Below are 16,066 nucleotides of genomic sequence, written 5' to 3'. Positions count from 1 at the left end.
TGTTGGCTAGGCTGCTCTTGAACTGCTGACCTCAAATGATCCATCCACCTTGGCCTCCCAAAGTGCTGGGATTACAGGTGTGAGCCACTGTGCCCAGTCAGCATGTTGACTTCTTAAGGACTTAATTCTTGCCTGCTTCATTAATTTTTCCCTTTCTGGGTCATCTTTATAAGTATACAGATGTGCTTTAGAAGTGTACTGTCCAATATGGTAGCTACTAACCAATAGTGCTTTCTGCAATGAAATATGTGGCTGTTTAATAATTTTTAAAAAGTTCTTCAGTGTTGCTAGCCATAGTTCAGTTGTTCAATAGCTGTATGTGGCTAATGGCTACTCTGTTGGACAGTGCAGATATAGAACATCTCTGTCATTGCAGACTGCACTATTGGACGCACTAAGTGAGGCTTCCTTCTTTATAAGCCCTCTCCCCATCCCACCTTATTCTCTAGCTACAACCTGATTTCTCTGATTCTCTTCCAAGCCAGTTTTCAAAAGTTGTTTTTGTGTGTTCTTTCTACTTGCCTTTGCTTCTCAGCCTACTACAGATTGGTTTCCATTCTTACGTCTAAAACTACTCTCGTCAAGGTTACCAGTGGCTTCTGTTTACCAAATTCATCTTATAGGCTCTCCCGTCGGAGCATTCAATGTAGTTGACCGCTGTTTTCTGCCTATTCATCTGCTTCTCTTATTTTATGAGACATATGTTCTTGATTTCCTTCTACTTCATACCTTGTTATATTGTATACTTTTGTTGTTGTTGTTGTTTACCTTTTTTTTTTTTTCCTGAGCTGGAGTCTCATTCTGTTGCCCATGCTGGAGTGCCACAGCATGATCTCGGCTCACTGCAACCTCCACCTGCCCTGTTCAAGCAATCCTCCTGCCTCAGTCTCCCTAGTAATGGGGACTACAGGTGTGTGCCACCATACCTGCTTAATTTTTGTATTTTTAGTAGAGACTGGCTTTCGCCATGTTGGCCAGGCTGGTCTTGAATTCGTGACCTCAGGTTATCTGCCCACCTCGGCCTCCCAAAGTGTTGGGATTACAGGCATGAGCTACTGCACACGGCCTCCCCACCAAGCCCAACCAGGCTTCTCTACTCTACCTGTCTCTACGTATTGGTATACCTAAGAGGGGAAAAAAGACCTAAGTTTTTTCTTCCCCCCTTTTTTTCTAAATTCTTTCCCCAGGTGGTCTCATTCAACTCATTATTTTAAAAACCATCTATATGTGAAAATGCTCTTATTGATGTTTCTGGTTTAGACTTCTTGCCTGAGCTGCAGACATAATATTCAGCTGCCTTGCTAGACATTACCACTTAGTAACCTAGTAGGCAGTTGTCTAAATATACCTCACATGTCCAAAATAGAACCCTCTTCTGTAATATGCTTCCAGTCTTTCCCTCTTCAGTAAATGGCACCTAGGATTTATCCTTGAATCCTTTCTTGCCCTTATTCCCATCGGTAATTCATCATCAAGTTGTTTTGGTCTCCAAAAGATCACTTAAATCCTTTTATTCAGTGATCTGTTTTACATCTTCATTTCTACCCCGCTAGTTTCAGCCACCATCTTGTCACCTGGCTTACCAAAAGAGCTCTTAACTGGTCTTTGCTTTCACTCAGCTATATTCTTTAGACATGCTTCTCCCAGTGAGAAGAATTGTCTTTCAAAAATGTAAATGCAATCATGTAGATTGCCTGCTTAAAATGATTTCATAGTTTTCCTTTGGTCTTAGTTATGAGATTCCGAATCCTGCCTCATGTGTTCTTCCTGTCTCATTGCTACCTCCTTTTCTATGCCCTTTGCGCTAGATGCTGTGGCTACACTGGCATTTCTTTTCCTCCGAAATGCCGTGTTCTGTCCTGCCTTAGGTTGTTCATTTTGTTGTTTCCTCTGTTAGGAATGCTCTTCCCCTGTCTCTTAACAGTGCTAGTACCTTCTTATCGTTCAGGTTTCAGTTCCTCAGATGGCCATTTCCCAGCTACTAGGCCAAATCTGGATTTGTTAATTACCTAACTTGTTTCTTGGTCTTTCTTTACTTGAATGCAAGCTGTTTGGAAGCAGAAGAACGTTATCTGTCTAATTCTTTACTGCATCGTCAAAGAGTGCATGGCGCGTGCTAAGTGCTCAGTAAATTTTTGCAGTCTCCATATAAAATGTTTGATTCCTTTAAATCTCGGAATAGAAAAACTACATTAATAATTGTATTATACTCAGTGTAACATTATTCTGGACTGGGTCCTTTACCTTTTAAGTACATGATTGAGATAATTGCAGAAACTTAAATAGGGTCTGATTATTAGATGGTAGTAGTACTATACGAGTGTTAATTTCCTGATTTTGATGATTGTATTTTAGTTATGCAGAAGATCTTTTGGTGTTTTTTTTGTTTGTTTGTTTGAAACAGAGTCTCACTCTGTTGCCCAGGTTGAAGTACAGTGGTGCAGTTTCGGCTCACTGTAACCTCCACTTCTCAAGTTCAAGTAATTCTCCTGCCTCAGCCTTCTGAGACTGTAGGCATGCACCACCATGTCCAGCTAATTTTTGTGTTTTTTTTGTGTTTTGAGACAGGTTCTCACTCCGTCACCCAGGCTGGAGTACAGTGGCGCTATCTTGGCTGACTGCAGTCTCCGCATCCTGGGTTCAAGCGATTCTTGTGCCTCAGCCTCTCAAGTGGCTGGTATTACAGGCATGCACCACCCTGCCTGGGTCATTTTTTTGTGTTTTTAGTAGAGACAGAGTTTCACCATGTTGGTCAGGCTCGTCTCAAACTCCTGACCTCAAGTGGTCTGCCCACCTTGGCCTCCCAGTATGCCGGGATTACAGGTGTGAGACACTGCCCCCGGCCAGAAGAAGGTCTTTGTCTTTAGGAAATATACTCTATTCAGAGTTGGGGAGTGGAGGGAGATATATACTATATGTCAATTTTAAAAAGGTACAGTGAGAGATCATGGAATTTGGTTTATAAACCTGGTTCAAATCCTGGCTGTCTCATTCATGTGTGATCTTGAATGTATTATTTACATTCTTTAAAATAAAGATTATAATATATTTATTTTGCCTGTTTGGGAGATTTAGTGTAAGGGTATATATCCGACACAGCATCACACATGTAATAGAGTCTCAATAAAACCTTGCTTGTATTCTTTTAAAATTCAAATATTAAAAAGTATTTAAAAAATTGGCCAGCTGTGGTGGCTCACATCTGTAATCCCAGTACTTCGGGAGGCTCGCTTGAGCCCAGAAGTTCAAGACTAGCCTCAGCAACATTGTGAAACCTCGTCCCTACCAAGATAATAAAATTGAGCAGGGTGTGGCAGCTTTTAACTGTGGTCATAGCTACTCAGAAGTCTGAGGTGGGTGAATCCCTTGAGCCCTGGAGGCAGAGGTTTCAGTGAGTCGTGTTCATGCCACTGCACTTCAGCCTGGGCGATGGAGACCCTGTCTCAGAATAAAAAAGAATTTAAATCTTTTTATTTTATTTATGTATTTTTTGAGACGGAGTTTTGCCCTGTCACCAGGCTGGAGTGCAGTGGCACAATCTTGGCTCACCACAATCCCCCACCCCACACCTACCCCCCGTTCAAAGTAGAGACAGGTTTCTCCATGTTGGTCAGGCTGGTCTCAAACTCCCAACCTCAGATGATCCTCCCACTTCGGCCTCCCAAAGTCCTGGAATTATAGGCGTGAGCCACCAGGCCTGGCCATGGATAGATATTTTTAATAGGCTTTTTATATTTTCGACAATTTACCCTGTCTGAGTTTTTTATTCCTGTTTGTAGATCTGGGGTTAGTTACATTTGGTGTATTTTTCTTTCATCCTAAAAGTCTTCATTTTAGCACTTCTTGTAGTGGAAGTTTGCTGGAGACAAATTCTATACAGTTTTTTAATACATTTTTTTTCCATTTTGAAATAGAGATAGGATCTCACTATGTTGGTCAGGCTGGTCTTGAACACAAGCGATCATCCCACCTCAGTCTCCTGAGAAGTAGCTGGGATTACAGGCAGAAGCCATGGTGCCTGGCATCTTTCTACTGGTGTCTCTTTGAAAAGGTCTTCAATTTTGAAGGTTATTTTCCTTAGACAGAGAATTCTGGTGTGATGGTTAGCATTAGGTGTCAACTTGATTGGACTGAAGATTGCCTAGATAGTTTCTAAAGTATTGTTTTTGGGTGTGTCTGTCAGGGTGTTGCCAAAGGAGATTGACCCTTGAGTCAGTGGACTGGAAGAGGAAGACCCACCCTTATCAATGTGGATGGGCACCACCCAGTTGGCTGCCACTGAGGTTAAAACAAAGCAGGCAGAAGGAGATGGGATAAGCTGACTTGCTGAGGCTCTTGGCTTTCATCTTTTTCTGGTGCTGGATGCTTTCTTCCATTTCTCTTGCCCTTGAACATCAGACTGAATCTTTGGCCTTTGGACTCTTCGACTTAGACCAGTGATTTGCTGGGGGTTGTCTGACCTTTGGCCACAGACTGAGGGATGCACTGAAGGCTTTCCTGCTTTTGAGATTTTGAGTGAGTCACTACTGGCTTATTTCTTCCCCAGCTTGGAGATGGCCTGATGTGGAACTTCTTTACCTTGTGATTATGTGAGCCAATTCTCCCTAATAAGCTTCCTTTCATATATACGTATAACCTACTAGTTCTGTTTCTGTGGAGAACTTTGACTAATAAATCTGGTTTGATAAGTTTTGTTTTTTTATTTTTATTTTTTCCTTATTTTCCTTTTGGGTTGAGTAAACCCAAAAGGGGTTTTTCATTTTGGTGCTTGAAAAATATTCTGTTGTCTTTGGATTTTCATTGTTTCTAGTGATAAATCAGCTATCATTCTTTTTATTCTTCTCCAGTGTACTCTGCCTCTCTTTGCCTTGGTTACTTTTTTATTTTTTTCTGTTTTTTCCTTTTTTCCTGGTTCCTTTTTTTTTTTTTTATTTTGGAGATGGAGTTTTGCTCCTGTTGCCCAGCTTGGAGTGCAGTGGTGAGATTTTGGCTCACTGCAACTGCCGTCTCCTGGAATCAAGTGATTGTCCTGCCTCAGCCTCCTGAGCAGCTGGGATTACAGGCATGTACCACCATGCCTGGTTAATTTTGTATTTGTAGTAGAGATGGAGTTTCACCATGTTGGCCAGGCTGGTCTCGAACTCCTGACCTCAAGCGATTCGCCTGCCTCAGCCTTCCAAAGTGCTGGATTACAGGTGTGACCCAATGTGCGTGGACTCCTGCCTGGTTGCTTTTAAAAGTCATTCTTTTTTGTCATTTGCTTTTTGAGACAGAGTCTTGCTCTGTCACGCAGGCTGGAGTGTGATGGCTGATCTCGGCCCACAGCAACCGCTGCCTCCGGATTGAAGCAGTCCTCCTACCTCAACCCCTCAAGTAGCTGGGACAGGCGCATGCCACCATGCCTGGCTCATTTTTGTAGTTTTTGTTGGGACGGGTTATCACTATGTTGCTCAGGCTGTTCTCAAACGCTTGAGCTCAGGCTATCCACCTGCCTAGGCCTCCCAAAGTGCTGGGATTATAGGTATGAGCCACTGTGCCCTGGCCAGGTGTTCTTCTTTCTCGTCCTTGCTGCTTTTTTCTTCACTTATCTTTTTGTTTTCAACAGTTCGACTGTGTACATAGGTATTTTTTTGTGGGTTTTTTTTTGTTTTTTTTTTTTATGGAGACAAGAGTCTCGCTCTGTCGCCCAGGCTGGAGTGCAGTGGTGCAGTCTCAGCTCACTGCAACCTCAGCCTCTTGGGTTCAAACAATTCTCCTGCCACAGCCTCCTGAGTAGCTGGGATTACAGGCGTGTACTGCACATACCATCATGCCTGGCTAATTTTTGTATTTTTAATTTTTGTTTTAGTAGAGACGGGGTTTCACCATGTTGTCCAGACTGGTCTTAAACTCCTGACCTCATGATCTGCTGCCTCAGCCTCCCAACATGCTGGGATTACAGGTGTGAGCCACTGCGCCTGCTGGACTTTTTTGTATTTATCCTGCTCGGGGTTCATCAAACTTCTAGATCTGTGGGTTGATGTTTTAGTTTTTGTCCATTATCTTTTTTTTTTTTTTTTTTTTTTTTTTGAGACAGGGTCCCACTCTGTTGCGCAGGCTGGAGTACAGTGGCTCAATCTCAGTTCACTACAATCTCTAACTCCCAGATTCAAGCAATTCTCCTGCTTCAGCCACCAGAGTAGCTGGGATTACAGGCATGCACCACCATGCCCAGCTATTTTTGTATTTTTAGTAGAGACGGGGTTTCTCTCTGTTGGTCAGGCTGTTCTCGAACTCCTGACCTCAGGTGATCTGCTCCCCTCAACCTCTCAAAGTGCTGGGATTACAGGCGTGAGCCACCTAGCCCTGTGAGAAATTTATTTCTTTACAGTTCTAGAGGCTTAGAAGTCTGATACCATGGTGCTGGCCTCTGGTGAGGGCCTCCTTTCTGCATCATCCCATGGTAGAAGGGAAAGAAAGTACCAAACTTTTATAAATAGGCCCACTCCCACAATAATGACATTAACCCATCTACTTCCTACTAGTGATTAATAATTGTCACTTATTAGGCCCCACCTCCCAATTCTTGCATTGAGGATTTTCTAACCCATGCACCTTGGGGGTCTCAGTCAAAGCATAGCACAGGTCTAGTGAAATCAGACTGGACTCTTTTCATAGTGCCAAATTCTCTTTTTTTTTTTTTTTTTGAGACGGAGTTTCGCTCTTGTTATCCAGGCTGGAATGCAATGGCACGGTCTCGGCTCACCGCAACCTCCACCTCCTGGGTTCAGGCAATTCTCCTGCCTCAGCCTCCTGAGTAGCTGGGATTACAGGCACGCGCCACCATGCCCAGCTAATTTTTTGTATTTTTAGTAGAGACGGGGTTTCACCATGTTGGCCAGGATGGTCTCGATCTCTTGACCTCGTGATCCACCCGCCTCGGCCTCCCAAAGTGCTGGGATTACAGGCGTGAGCCACCGCACCCGGCTTCATAGTGCCAAATTCTTGTATGCGTCTGATAGGTAACTAAATTTGTTTTTAAATCTTGCAAGCTTTCTTTCTTTCCTTTCTTTGTCCTTCCTTCCTTGTTTCCTTTTCTCTCCCTCTCTCTGTCTCTCTTTCTTTGATTTGTTAAGTAAGTAAAGGAATAAAAGAATGGCTACTCCATAGGCAGGGCAGCCAAATCTTGCAAGTTTTCTTCAGTTCTGAAGAAAGTGAGAAAGAGGAAGGATATTCCAGAAAAATTATATGCTATTCTGAATTGTTTTTAAAAATTAGGGAATTGGCCAGATGCAGAGCTGATCTGTAATCCAGCACTTTGGAAGACAGGTAGGGGGATGACTTTAGGCCAGGAGTTGAAGACCAGCCTAGGTAACATAGTGAGATCCCGTCTCTACAAAAAAAAAAAAAAAAAAAAAAAAGTAGTTGGTCGTGGTGTGTGCCTATAGTCCCAGCTAGCGGGAGGCTGAGGTAGTAGAATTGTTAGAGGCTGCAGCGAGCTTTGATCATGCCACTGCACTACAGCCTAGACAACAGGCGAGACCCTGTCTTTTAGAAAGGGAATCTCCAACTAAGCATCTGGTTCTCTCCATTTGATAAGACTCTAGAGATGTTTTTTTTAGGGCCTTACACAGTGTGACCTTCCTTAGACCCTCATCAGAGTTAGCTGAAAAACAACAGCAATAATGTTTGATCTATAGTCTGAAAAGCAGTGGTGCTAAATGCTATCAACCCTGCTAGGATGGACTGAGGAATAGTGGCTCAGTCTTGCATATCTTCATTATACCTTCTTTGGTATTACATGGGCTGATAGGACTTTTTAGAGTCCTGCTTGACTGCTTATATAGAATGCTATTTCAGTGGCACAATCCCTCCCCACCACCTCAACAAAGTAAGATGAGAGCTATAACAAAGCTGAAGTGTTTTATTTCTTCATTGTGAGTGGGTTGAAACCAGCTGCCTTCTTCATGTTGTTGGCAGACCTATGCATTCGCATAGAGTGAGGGTCCTGGTGGAATGCCTGGAAAGGAAAGTACCGTATCTAGGCACCTTCACTGATGTTTTCTAGTGATAGATCAGAATGTGATGACATTCTGAAAAATTTGAGGATAGGACTTACCTTCTCCAAAGCTTCCTACTGCCACGTAGAATATGCTGTTTGCATTGATTCATTCTGTACACATTTTAGGGTACCTACTAATTACCTATTACGATGCTTAGGAAATGTCCCCAAAGCTGCTTAGTCCCAAACCTTTCATAATGGACAAAGCCACAGAAAAAAGGACGGGGATGGTACCCTGGAAGATGAAGAGTAGAGGTTCTGAAGAATCAAATTAGATTAGACTGGGGAAAGACGGCAAAAGAAAAGGGAGTGAAAATGTTATTAGAAGAGGAAGAAAAGTGAAATACTAGTGAGATAGGGAGGAATCCACTACAGTGCCCCTATGCTCCAAAAGTATTGATGTGTTCCTGTGAGCTCAAGATTGAAAAAAAAAAAAAAAAAAATTGACCTCTGCTATACCTTAATGCCTTAAACAATGCCTGGCACATGGTAAGCATTCAGTAAAATTTTGCTGAATGAAGGGTAATGGATGGATGGGAGAGTTGAGTCTATTTAGTCTGTTAAAAGATGTTTTAAAAGCATCTTGGTTCATTCTGCTTCTTGGCCTACGTTGGGATTTCATTTCCCCACTCCCTTGGGTATACATATGACCATGTGACCTACTGTAGTCAGTAAAATGTGAGAAGTGAATGGTGTCATTTTTGGATGGAAGCTTTGTTGCCAATGAGATAGTCTCACTTGTTTTCTCTGCTACATAGTGTGTCAGTAGCTGAGATGGTACGTACATTAACAGCTTGGCTGACAGCTGCATTGGACTTGTGGCATGAGCAAGACTTAAACTTTTGGGGGCCATCTAACTTACCATGACTGCTATGAAAATTTCTATTTTCATCTGGTTAGAATCCTCAGGTGTCCAAAGGTGCTTGAAGAAAGAGGCTGTGCACATATCTCCTGTCCTGTATTTGCTCCAATGTTTCTTTAATGTTAGTTAGGTTGGGAATCTTAGAATGACGCCTCCCACCAGGAGGAAGATAAGAAATGGGATGAAGGGTTATTATAATTATTTTAAAATTTGCAGCCATACATTTGTGGAAGGGATTATATTTGTTTAGGGTACAGCAATTTCAGTAGCATCTCTCCCGTTCTGATCATACCACCCACCATAAGTGGTTGGGAATAAAACTAAAGAAATAAAAAACTTGTTCTGCACTTTTGTAAATCATAGACTTAGAATTGGGAGGGTCTGTAGGGATGTTATTACCAGTTTATCAAGGTCTATAATTTTTGAATTTCAAAATTACAAAGTTACAGTAAATCTGTAACTAAGAGACAGAGTCTTGCCTATCCCCCAGGCTGGAGTGCAGTGGCACAATCTTGGCTCTTTGCAACCTCCATCTCCCAGATTCAAGTGATTGTGCTGCCTCAGCTCCTGAGCAGCTGGGATTACAGCTGTGCATCACCACGCCCAGCTAATTTTTGTATTTTTAGTAGAGATGGGGTTTGGCCATGTTGTCCAGGCTTCTCTCAGGTGATCCGCCTGCCTTGGCCTCCCAAAGTCCTGGGATTACAGGTGTGAGCCACCTCGCCTGGCTGTAACTGGATTTACTAGTACTAATCTAGTTGCACATTTACTGTAAGTCATCCATACTGGAAAATAACAACTAGAGATAAGCAACAAAAAAACATATAATGGCAAGTACTTCACAGTGGCTTTTTAAGTGGTCAAAGGCAAGTGAAAGCCCTAATGTTAAAATGCATTTAGGTAAGTGCTTAGACAATTTAAGAACACAAATTGGTAGCAGTAGGTGAGTGTTTTGTTTTGTTTTCTTAGACAGGGTTTCACTCTTTATTGCCCAGGCTGAAGTGCAGTGGTGCAGTCTCAGCTCATTGCAGCCTCTGTCTCCTGGGTTCAAGCTATTCTCCAAACTCAGACTCCCGAGTAGCTGGGATTACAGGTGTGAGCCACCACACCCAGCTAGTTTTTTAATTTTAATAGAGATAGGGGTTTGACCATGTTGTCCAGGGTGGTCTTGAACTCCTGGCCTCAGGTCTTCTGCCTGCCTTGGCCTCCCAGAGTGCTAGGATTACAGGGATGAGCCATCATGTCCAGCCTGTTTTGTCTTTCAATTGGATGCTCTGTTACTGTCCCTGACTTGGAAAGTTTGTCTCTGTAGATAAGCATAGTTACTGATATTCTGCAAAGCTTTTTAGGCTTTGGCATTTTAGTTTGAAGATCCTGTTTCTCTTCCCAGATTCCTAAGATTATTTGCTGATAGTAGTTTATATTCCCAGCATCCTTGAGGTCCACTGATAACTGAAAGGAGTCCCTGATAACTCTTAGGGCCACCCACCCTACATTAGGAGCAAGGGGTTTATCAAGAATGCACATGAGCAGCCGGGCGCGGTGGCTCAAGCCTGTAATCCCAGCACTTTGGGAGGCCGAGGCAGGTGGATCACGAGGTCAAGAGATCGAGACTATCCTGGTCAACATGGTGAAACCCCGTCTCTACTAAAAATACAAAAAATTAGCTGGGCATGTTGGCGCGTGCCTGTAATCCCAGCTACTCAGGAGGCTGAGGCAGGAGAATTGTTTGAACCCGGGAGGCGGAGGTTGCAGTGAGCCGAGATCGCGCCATTGCACTCCAGCCTGGGTAACAAGAGCGAAACTCCATCTCAAAAAAAAAAAAAAAAAAAAAAAAGAATGCACATGAGCAAGCCGCTAAGCTGTAGCACTTGGCCTTCCCTGCCCGAAAAACTTAGTAGCTTTTATGAGAGCTTGAGACATGATCCCAGGGAGGGGTGAATTTGCTACAGCTACATTTCTCTTGTGTCAGGGTTAGGAGATAGCCCTAGGTGAATATAAGGAAAGCTCAATCTTTTTCTTCTGTCCAAAAGCAACTGGGTTTTGGCTGAGGACATGTGAGGCTGGCTACATTTCTGTTAACTCAGATTACTTGCTTGACTATGGAGAAGGGCAAAATAAGCAAGAGCCTTTGTGGAGAGGAGATGGGGGAAGTGCTGTCAGTGACTGTGAACAGGCCAGATGATCCATGTCAGCATTTATCCTGAGAAGTAGCAGAGCAGAAGGTTGAGAAAACCAGAAAAATAACCTTTATGTTTATGGCCCTTACTTCAGACTTTCTTTGCACATCTAGACTTCCTTTTTGACATAGGTAGGCCAAGTTTCTCCTTGATAAGAAAAAAGAAAATTCAGTTTCTATAGAATGTTGAGATGGGACAGAGTAAAGTTATTTTATGTCTTTTGTTTGCATTTCATTACTTTATACACTTAGGCTTGACTCCCAGTACCAGCATTGCTGTTGGTGTCGGGGGAGACCAGGTGACAGAGCAGGAGGTAATTTAGAGAAGAGAGCAGCGCTTGAGCAGACAGCTGTGGCTAATGCAGTTTCAGGGAGCTGCCTTATAAACGTAGGAAGCTGGTATCCAGCCTGGATTACAGAGAGCTTTTAATTCTGTGGCATGGTAAATCACTGAAAGAAAGCCAAAGATAAAAAGCCAACTTTATTCTTATAAATTGTTCTCTGTACTTCATTTTATTCACCCAAATTGTTAAAAACAAAACAATATTAAACCAGCTAATCCAACTTAGTGATCCCTCTCCAAACAACCCAGAATCAGCCCTGCTTAGTAGGAAAGGTTAGCATTTATTTGGAAGCAGAGAAGTTGGAAAGACACTGGAAAGGATCCCTTTATGTTATCTTCTTTTTTACTCCCTTGGAGTGTGTGAAACGTGTAAAAAGAATACGGAGCCCCAGTTTTTTCCTGGGTCTAAGCTTTAAACTTTGCCTTTATAAAATTAAACACGAAAGATGGTGGATATAGTGGCAACACTGATGTGGATAGAGGCTGCAGTGGCCATCTGCTGGTCCAGTTGAGTTTTATAGATGTTCAGTCAGGCCAAGGAGCTCCATGATTGACCTAAAAGTTGGAGGTAGTTGGAGGGAGATCAGCATTTGGAATATAACTGCCCTAAGAGTCAAGGTGATAAGGAGGGAACAGTTTCTCTCTAGGGTCACTAGGAGAGCATGAGAGGCCTCTGCCCTTTTTCTGGCTACCAGACCATACCTCCTGACTTTCTAGTTAGGCCAGATCCCAGTGTGTAGACTCTCAGTAGCATCTTGTAGCATTCCTTGGTACCACTTGTTTGTTCTTCATTTCCTTGTTTTCTTTTCTTTTTTAAAAACTTGTTTGTCTCTAGTCACACAATAAACTCCATGATGGCAGAGCCCCAAGTCTCTCTTTAGTCACCATTTTATCTCCAGGGCCAGGAGATTGACACAGATACTTATTAAATACTTAACGAATAATGGAACATGACTGAACTGTACACATTTTTTGTATTCACTCTGTGATACAGAGATATACAGCATTACTCCCAACTTACAAATTAAAGTAGGTCTACTTTCCAAGATTCTAGCTGATTTAAAAGGCGTTCCATCAGCATTTGGTCTAATGGATACTGAAGGATTCTGAAGACTGCCGCTCACAGAGCAACAAGGCGGAATCGCTTAGCAAGCACTGATATTATAAATCTTTTTTCCCTCCAGATGTTTAATTAGTATAATCCTCATTGTCTGGTGGAATTACAGTTTGGTTTATAAATACTACCTTCTCTTGTTAGAATGTAGAGTTTTCATCATCTGAGTCCATAGTGGTACACTGCAGTTCTCAGTATAGACAAAGCTCCTACCTTTCCTAGTATCAGTTTTTAGTTCCTCTACCTCATGAACTGCTGATCAGTCACTGAGAATTCTGAAGAGGCATTCTCATCCGTGAAGTTTCTAGTTTGTGATGCTTCTTGGTCTTGGTAAAATTTAAGGGGGCAGTTATGGATGGAGGTCTTGAGTAAGGATCTCTCATTTTTATGGCTTCCCTAATCTGGCTGCAACTCCTCCTATAGTACTGTTCTGTCATATAGCAGTGGTGTAAGGACAGAGCATTATTTGTGCTTGACTGGATTGCTTTATTAGTGAACTAGAAGTTTGAGAGAGAACTTGGAGATCTTAAGGTTCTTAATTCATTTGTCTATGGAACTGACTACAATGTACATATATCAGAAATGTAAAGCATGACTGAGCTTTAAGGAATTGTCTTCATTAAGGCGAGAAGGTAGGCATGAACAAACATTCTTTTTCAGGTAGAGACTACAGATGTAAAATTTTGGAAATAGTGGAGCCTTTGAGAAATACTGGTTTTCTTGACCAGGCTGGGAAACATGGTGAAACCCCATCTTTACAAAAAATACAAAAATTAGCTGGGTGTGGTGGCTCCTGCCTGTAGTCCAGCTACTTGGGGGTGGGGGCGGGGGTGGGGGTGGGGCTGAGGTGGGAGGACCTCTTGAGCTCAGGAGGTAGAGGTTGCAGTGTGCGGTGATCATGCCACTACACTCAGCCTGGGTGACAGAGCAATACCCTGTTTCAAAAGCAAAACAAAACAAAACTGGTTTTCCTAGGGTATTTGGTGGGGAGCAGGGAGAATCAAGATGTGTACAGAAAACATAAAAAACTTGGTGGGAGGGACACATGCAGTATTAAAGCCCTTTGTAAAAATTTTTTTTTTTGTTTTTGTTTTGTTTTGTTTTGTTTTTGAGACGGAGTTTCGCTCTTATTACCCAGGCTGGAGTGCAATGGCACGATCTCGGCTCACCGCAACCTCCGCCTCCTGGGTTCAGGCAATTCTCCTGCCTCAGCCTCCTGAGTAGCTGGGATTACAGGCACGCACCACCATGCCCAGCTAATTTTTTGTATTTTTAGTAGAGACGAGGTTTCACCATGTTGACCACGATGGTCTCGATCTCCTGACCTCGTGATCCACCCGCCTCGGCCTCCCAAAGTGCTGGGATTACAGGCTTGAGCCACCGCGCCCGGCCAAAAATCTGTTTTTATAATAAAAACTTATTTTTATTATTTATTTCCACAGTCACATGAACCTAGATCATATGACCAATCATTGAAAATCCACTGGCTAAAGACCAAAGAGAGACTAATGGCTCGGTTAGATAGTGTCAAATGACATGTTGAACTTAAGTTGTTTGAAATTTTTTTTTGAGATGGAGTTTCGCTCTTGTTACCCAGGCTGGAGTGCAATGGCGCGATCTCGGCTCACCACAACCTCCACCTCCTGGGTTCAGGCAATTCTCCTGCCTCCGCCTCCTGAGTAGCTGGGATTACAGGCACGCACCACCATGCCCAGCTAATTTTTTGTATTTTTAGTAGAGACGGGGTTTCACCATGTTGACCAGGATGGTCTCGATCTCTTGACCTCGTGATCCACCCGCCTCAGCCTCCCAAAGTGCTAGGATTACAGGCTTGAGCCACCGCGCCCGGCGAAATATTTTTTAATTCAAAAGTTTATTCATAGACTTCAGCTTTTAAGTTTTTTATTATAAATAGACTGGTAAGCAACAGAATTTTTAGGGGACTTTTTTTTTTGGCGGGCTGGGAGGGCTGATTTCTAAGAAGCAGAGAAAAACTTGCGGACAGGAGAAGCCATCTCTGTTAACAGTAAAAGAAAGCTCTTAAACTGTTAGTGTCCTTTATAATATTAAGCAGATATAAGACCTATTCTTATTTATTAAAAGAACTGTGAGATAGTAAATTATCAGTTCTTATTTATTTATTTTGGAGACGGAGTCTCACTTTGTAACCCAGGCTGGAATGCAGTGGTATGATCTCAGCTCACTGCAGCTTCCGCCTCCCAGGTTCAAGCAATTCTCCTGTCTCAGCCTTCTGAGTAGCTGGGACTACAGTTGCACACTGCCACGGCCGGCTGTTTTTTTTTTTTATATATATTTTAGTAGAGACAGGGTTTCACGGTGTTGCCCAGGCTGGTCTCGAACTCCTGAGCTCGGGTAATCCACCTTCCTCGGCCTCCCAAAGTGCTGGGATTACAGGCGCAAGCCACCACGTCTGGCCATTAGCAGTTTTTATTAAAGCTGTCTTTCTTCTATTGAACAATGAGTTGAGTTTACTGAGGGCCAGAATCCTTTTGCTCATATCAGCTTTGCTCCTGCCTAGCATATAATAGTTGCTCAATATATTTTTATATATTCAATTAAATGAATAAATTAGCTTTAGATTATTCTTTCTGCTTAAAATATTGTCTGGTCTTATTTGTCAGGAATTCTGACCACCTTATTACCACCTTATTTTCCATAGTGCCTCATATTTGGTACTCTGGGTAGTCTGCAGATTCAAGGATTAAGCCATTAAGAAACTGAAAGAACCAAGTTGCATTTGTTTGTTTGTTTGTTTGTTTTTCAGGCAGGCTAAGGAACTGTCTACTGGAGTTGAGACTATTTTTTTCTGCCCTTATATTGGGTATTTTTAAAAACATGAAATATTTTAAATGTACAGAGATCAATATAACGAACCTTTATATACATACGACCCAGCTCTATAAGATTCTAGTAATCTGCCATGCTTGTTATTTTAAAATAAGTAACACATTAAAATGCAGAGAAATTATTCTGGTCTCTTAATAACTTGCAGGTAATCATTATGACCTTGGTATTTGTCGGTCTCATTTTTTTAATATTTGTTTTACTTTTGCGGTATACATATATACTTAGCAGAAAAACTATTTTACATGCATATAACTACTTATCTATTCTTCTGTTTTACGAATTTTATGTTGTTACTGATTTTTTCTTTACCAAAAAATGAGCATTTCTCTAGGGAGTTTACTGTGAAGAAAAATGGCCAGGTCATAGAGTATGCTGTTTATTCATTTATATGTTTATGCCAAATTGCCCTGAAGTTTTTTTTACTAATTTAAACTCTAACCGATATTGTGTGGAAGTTTGTTTTTCCACACTCCTCAGACTTGACATTAACAGACTCTAAGCATGTTTTTTCAATCTGAAATGTTCTCTTAAGGTTTCCTATCAGTCCCATTAAGTGTTTTTTCATAGGTGTATTCATTGTTCAAATTTACTCTTATAAATTGAAGAGCATTATTTGCATATTTATCTTATTTGTGCTGTTAGATTTTTGTTCATTGGAT

At 42.1% G+C, this 16,066-nt stretch overlaps 1 protein-coding gene across 4 annotated transcripts in view; it reads left to right on the top strand.

The window, feature by feature from the left end:
• Positions 1-16,066, top strand: part of MAPK6 (mitogen-activated protein kinase 6) — a 92,732-nt gene that overhangs the window by 55,913 nt on the left and 20,753 nt on the right. The window lies entirely within an intron of this gene.

Source organism: Saimiri boliviensis, chromosome 2 (assembly GCF_048565385.1).
Source record: "Saimiri boliviensis isolate mSaiBol1 chromosome 2, mSaiBol1.pri, whole genome shotgun sequence".
Lineage (NCBI taxonomy): Eukaryota > Metazoa > Chordata > Mammalia > Primates > Cebidae > Saimiri > Saimiri boliviensis.
This window is presented reverse-complemented; position numbering and strand designations above follow the sequence as displayed.